Genomic DNA, 6,636 nt, shown 5'->3' with positions numbered 1-6,636 from the left:
CACCTTGATTTTGGACTTTCAGCCTTCAAAGCTGTAAGTCAATAAATTCCTGTTAAAGTAAACCCATTCTGTGGGATTTGTCATAGCAGCCCTGGCAAACTAAGACAGGATACCATGCTGTTAAAGTAGGAGTTAGTACTCTATGAAATACTGGAGCCTATACAAAATTAATATAAATGAATCTGATATGTTTTGGAAGAATTTAGTATCAAATAACCATCTTCTTAAAAACAAGAATCAACTTATTAAAGATTAATACAACTCATAAGTCCACCCAGGCCTGCTGAGTGTTTCAGTTATAGTACACACAGACTGGGAAACATACAAAAAGAGGATGATACATGGGAGGTCCGTGGTTCAAACCCCGGGCCTCCTTGACCCGTGTGGAGCTGGCCCATGCGCAGTGCTGATGCGCGCAAGGAGTGCCCTGCCATGCAGGGGTGTCCCCTGCGTAGGGAAGCCCCACATGCAAGGAGTGCACCCTGTAAGAAGAGCCGCCCAGCGCCAAAGAAAGTGCAGCCTGCCTAAGAATGTCGCCGCCCACACGGAGAGCTGACACAACAAGATGACAGAACAAAAAGAAACAGATTTCCGTGCGGCTGACAACAGAAGTGGACAAAGAAGATGATGCACCAAATAGACACAGAGAACAGACTACCAGGGTGGGGGGGGGAGGCGAGAGAAATAAATAAATAAATCTTTTAAAAAAAGATCCTTATTTAAAAAAAACAAAAACAAAAACAAAAAGAGGATGATCACAGTCATGCACTGAGACACACTCAAAGACTCCTGCCAAGACAAAAGTCCATCACTCAGACACAAAAACCCACCCAGATATATACACAGAACCCTGCAGAAAGACCGATAAAATCACACAAACCATGCCCCTGTGACATGCAGGTTGCGGTCTACACACAAACTCCAAGACAAATCCTGAGAGATGATGGCCCCCTGAGACTCCAACAGATGTGCCCTGAGGCACACACAGCCTGGACCCCCGTCAACCCTCCCCAGCTTACTTTCGCTGCTTAAACTTAACCGTCATCTGATACACTGTATATTTTCTTTCTAGTCTTGTTTCTTGTCTTCTACAATGTTGGCTTCAAGGGGACAAATTCGTTCACTGCAGCACCTAAGAGAAGGCCTGTTACACGAGAAGAGATGAACACTTTTTGAATAACTGGGCTCTAACTGTTACAACACATATTCTCTGAGGTTTTACACAAACCTCATCCTAGGCCAAAATCCACTTCTTCAGTGAATTTTCCTCTCGCCCATCCCCAGTGTGACAGAAGGGTGTCTCCTCGCTGCCAAACAAAATTCCTCAAAGGAGGGTACTCGCGCTGTCCTGACAGGGCGACTTCATACCTTCTGAGCCCATACACCACTAAAAGCCCCGCTCCACAAGAACCACAAAAGGAAAGCCGGAGGTGACAATCGGGGCCCAAATGGCTGGCATTATGATGTCCCAGCTCCTCACGCTGGTATAGAATTCTTCCAGAAACGCACCCCTCACTACTTGACCATTTGACACTTGGCTTTCAGGGGGGCAGCAGTGGTATCCATCGTCTCCTCAGCCACTACGTCCCCTCCTGCGGTCCCCTCGGTAACCATCACTTTCACTAATGGATCCTCACCTGTCCATGACCCCCAACATCGACCCAAAACCTTCGCTTTCTCACCGAGAGACCCTGAGCGCCTCTGGTATTGGGACGGCTGGCGGACCGCCAGAGTCCTGACCGCAGAGAAACCACTTCCGGCGCTCAAGGAAGGACGTAAAAGCGACGCCAGGGTGGGCGGGGCCGTGACCGGCATCATTTCCGCTCTGCCCCTTCAGCGAAGATCCAGCCGGGTCTCCACCTCCTGAGCCTGCACACGGCACCAAAGGCCGGAACCCGACTTAGAGGTGGGTCGCATTGCATGCCGGGAGTCATCTGACCGGCTGGGCTTCCGGCCTTGGAAGAGCCTTCTGCTGAGCTCGCCATTCCTACAGGGAGCGCGCCGGAGCTCCGCGTGGTGGGCCGAGTCCCCGGGAGAAGAGGGCACCTGCGGCAGCTAGGAGGCTCCGAAAAGCCGCCCTGGAGCAGTAAAGATGAGGCAGGCGCTGAGGTGGAGAGGCCTCTGCCTGGTCAGCGCATGTGCAGATGAAGACTGCAGGCCTGAGTGTGGGAGCATCGGCGCAGTTGAATGGGGACTATAGGCAGGAATCCGCGTGGGTGCCGCCTATGGGCAGGCCATGGCAGGGATTCCCTTTGTGACGTCATAGGTTGCAAGACTTTGTGATTGTACTGGTGGATGCTGAGCTGATGTTCTGCGGCAGTGGGGTATCCCCAGGACATAGGCCCGCCCTCATACTGCTTCCTCTGCCCTCCCATCTCACAGCCACCTGGGGTTACCGCAGAGAAATTTTCTGAAGAATGTAATCGTGTGGATTCATAAGGACGTTTCCTATCAAGCATAGACCTGGCTTGTGATGGAAACCCTCCAGCTGGAAATGGCTTCAAAGCAGGCCCTGGAAAAACATGATGTGATGCCTGACAACGTTGAATTTTACCTGAGTTCTGTGGTCCTGGAAAATAACACTGACCAAGACTGGGGAACAGTATGGGTCCATCTCTATATTTCTGAATGACACTATTACCAAGAAACGTGACGTAAAGTCTTAGTATTTCATAACAAGTCTTCTCACTTGTCTCGAGATACATGTGAGATGAGGGCAAGGGTGGCCATAGAGAAGGTTTCCTAACTCCAGACTAGGTTTCAAGAAAAGCCTTCCGGGGGTTCGCCGCCTCTCCCACCGGCACGATGAGCTGCAGCGGCCCCGGCGCGGACCCCAAGGCGGCGCCGGCCTCTGCCGCCTCGGCCCCGGGCCCGACACCCCCGTTCTCGGTCTCCGCCGTGCTGCCTGCCAGCGCCACCGCGGAGAACAAGGCCAGCCCCGCAGGGACAGCGCCGGGGGGGCTGGGGCTGGAGCCACGGCTGGGAGCACGGGACCCGTGGCGGCGCGGGGCGGCTCCCCCGGAGGGTGCCATGTCTAACGGAGTTTACGTACTGCCGAGCGCAGCCAATGGAGAGGTGAAGCCGGTGGTGTCCAGCACACCTCTGGTGGACTTCCTGATGCAGCTGGAGGATTACAAACGCCTACAATCCCAGATGCAGTGACTGGTTACTATCTGAACCGTGCTGGCTTTGAGGCCTCAGACCCACGAATAATTCGGCTCATCTCCCTAGCTGCCCAGAAATTCATCTCAGATATTGCCAACGATGCCCTACAGCACTGCAAAATGAAGGGCACAGCCTCTGGCAGCTCCCGAAGCAAGAGCAAGGACCGCAAGTATACTCTAACCATGGAGGACCTGACCCCTGCCCTCAGCGAGTATGACATCAATGTGAAGAAGCCACACTATTTCACCTGAGCTATCCAACCTAAATGTACTTGTCCCCATATCCCCACACCAGCCTGTTTTCATAATAAACTTTATTGTGACAGGAAAAAAAAAAAAGAAAAGCCTTCTGGGACACAAGTCCTTCCCCAGTTCTTCAAATCCTTCTATTCCTTAGGGTTCCGGAGGCAGTGGAAACAATTTATATTCCTTAGGTAGAAATCAAGAGAGTTTAAGTTTTCTCTTAGCACTTGAAAGTGTGTGAATTGTTGTGTTTTCTACTAGTTACTTTTAAATATACAGACATACTGTTTTAAATAATTATGCAACTTCACAAATGTATGATTTTACACCACAATGAAAGTAGAACATACTGTCACACCAAAAGAATACTCTTCTGGAGTCAATTTGTACTCAGCCCAACCACCCTAAACAGATTTTTAAGTACCTATGCCATTCCTTTTAAAGAATATCATATTAATGAAACACCATGTAGACTTGTGAGTCCTCTTTGCAAAATTTTATGACATATTTGTAAATATGCATAATTACATAACCCTCCCAGTTATGCTGAGTTTTAAATTTTTAACAGTGCCAAGTACAAGCACACAAGTCCTTAGGAATCGACATGACTACATTCTTCAGAAAATTTCTCTGCCTTCAAAACAGGCAGTCCATTATTATTATGACTTACATGAATTTAGGAAATGCTCTGTGCTCTCTGGCTTACCTTTATTTATATGATAGGAGGAATGACTGGGGAAGGGAAGGATGAAATGAGATGCTAACAATAATGAAAGTATATCTATCTGCACATTGCTCTGAAAATAAAAGTTAGCATTGGAAAAATGGCCAAAGATTGGCTTTCATTTACTCTATAATAAAATACGAAACCGTTACTTTTTTTTCTCCCTTTTCTTGACATGAGTTGAAGTCTAAGCCTATGAATGACACCTGTGAACAGCAAGATGAGATTTGGGGGATTTGTGTATGATTAGGACAAAAAGTTTCAATAGAAACAAACTTTCTCAATATGATGAAGTGCATATAAAAAACCCACAGCTGGGAAACGGACTTGGCCCAGTGGTTAGGGTGTCCATCTACCACACGGGAGGTCCGCGGTTCAAACCCCGGCCTCCTTGACCCGTGTGGAGCTGGCCTGTGTGCAGTGCTGATGCGCGCAAGGAGTGCCCTGCCACGCAGGGGTGTCCCCCGCGTAGGGGAGTCCCACACACAAGGAGTGCGCCCCGTAAGGAGAGCCGCCCAGCACGAAAGTGCAGCCTGCCCAGGAACGGTGCCGCCCACACTTCCCGTGCCGCTGACAACAACAGAAGCGGACAAAAGAAACAAGACACAGCAAATAGACACAGAGAACAGACAACCGGGGGGGGGGGGGGGGAGGGAATTAAATAAATAAATAAATCTTAAAAAAAAAAAAAACCACAGCTAATGTTGTGCTTAATGGTGAAAGACTGAAAGCTTTCCTACTGAGATTGGGAACAAGACAAGGATGCCCACTGTCACAACTGTTGATCAATATTGTGCTAGAAGTTCTAGCTAGAGCAATTAAGCAAGCAAAAGAAATAAAAGGCACTCAAATTGTAAAGGAGTAAGGAAAAATTTTCTATTTGCTGATATGATCCTATACCTAGAAAATCCCAAACAACTACCATAAAGCTACTAGAACTAATAGGCTCCAGCAGAATGGCAGGATACAAAATTAATATGCAAAAATCAGCTGTTTTCTGTACACTAATGAGAAAACTAAGGAGGAAATCAGGAAAAAAAATCCCATTTACAATAGCGACTAAAAGAATCAAATACTTAGGTATAAACTTAACCAAGGATATAAAGGAACTATATTCAGAAAACTAGAAAACATTGCCAAAAGAAACCAAAAAAGACCTAATAAATGAAAGTACATTCCATATTCATGGACTAAAATGAAAAGCTCAGATCAGATGGCTTCACTGGTGAATTCTACCAATCATTTAAAGATCTAATACTAGTCTTGCTAAAATTCTTCCAAAAAAAAAAAAAAAAAAAAGAGCAGGAGGGAATACTACTGAACTCATTCCATGAAGCCAAAAATATCCTAATACCAAAGCCAAATAAAGATACTACAGAAACAACACCACCACCACTCACAAACACAAAACAGAGGACTTCCAGGAAGATGGCATTGGAGTAGTTAGGCAAGGCTCAACTCTCACAAAAACAATGGAGGAAGGGCAAAAAGCTACCCAAGGAGCCGCTTTGGGGAGCTGCAGCCCAGGAGAGCGCTACACATCATCCAGGAGGAAGAGGGACAGAGAGACAAAGAGGCCAAATGAAAACTGAGTTACTTGACCTTGTGGCTGGGCATGGCACATAACCCACCCTCAAGGCAGAATAACCTCGCTAAAACTCCTGGCTCAATTGCAGTAAACTGAGTGGGAGAGAAGGTCCTCCTCACTGGGAGAAAGAGGGGCCTGGCAGAGGGCTGAAAGCAGCTTCTCTCTAGTGAGTTTGGTCAGCTGAACCCTCTTTGAATCTCAAAAAAGACCCCACCCAGGACTGAAGCAGCCCTAGAGAGGAGGGGGGAATCTGATCAGGCAGGTTGTCACACCCATCAGCCCTGAGAGAGAGAGAGGAACTAGGCCAGTGAAGGTGCAGGCGGACAGGTGCCTAAACCAGCCCAGGAGAGAAGGAAGCCAGCAGAGATAGCCAGCAAACTGGTAGAAGCCCAAATTGCCTGAGGGAAAAGAGGGCATGGAGAGCCAGATAAGCTTTCAGAAGCCTACCTAAACTGTGGAGTGGGTGTAGTTCAGTGGAAGAATGTTTGCCTTATATATAAGAGTTCCCTGGTTTAATTCCCCATACCTCCTAAGAGAAGGGATCCAGAGAGTGATCTAGTGAGTTGTTTGGGCATCCAGCTGGCACCTTATGACAGGGAACTTACAGACTGAGATTTTTTTGTTTTAGGTTTTTCTGTCTGTAATTTTATGTTATTTATTATTTTTTTATTCTTTACTTTTTTCTCTAAAACCAGATACCTTACCTGTGGAGGGTAGCCTACAGGGTAATTGATTGATGAGCACTGGCAGCCTGAAATGGTTCTTAGGGGCCTAAAAGGGAAGCCTGTTTTTCCTGTTTTTTTTTTTTCTTTCTTGCCTTTAGTTTTGTTTCCTTTTTTTCTTTTCCTTATTTTCCCCCTTAGTTTCATTTCTTTTCTTTCAGTTTCCCCTCCTCTGTAGCTTTTCTTTCATTCCAC

At 47.2% G+C, this 6,636-nt stretch overlaps 1 pseudogene; it reads left to right on the top strand.

The window, feature by feature from the left end:
- The first annotated feature begins 2,784 nt into the window (after nt 1–2,784).
- On the top strand, nt 2,785–3,508 carry LOC101437567 (transcription initiation factor TFIID subunit 10 pseudogene; annotated as a pseudogene).
- The last annotated feature ends 3,128 nt before the right edge of the window (nt 3,509–6,636 follow it).

Source organism: Dasypus novemcinctus, chromosome 30, assembly GCF_030445035.2.
Source record: "Dasypus novemcinctus isolate mDasNov1 chromosome 30, mDasNov1.1.hap2, whole genome shotgun sequence".
Classification (NCBI taxonomy): Eukaryota; Metazoa; Chordata; class Mammalia; order Cingulata; family Dasypodidae; genus Dasypus; species Dasypus novemcinctus.
The sequence above is the reverse complement of the archived record's forward strand: the minus strand, read 5'-3'. Positions and strand labels throughout refer to the sequence as shown.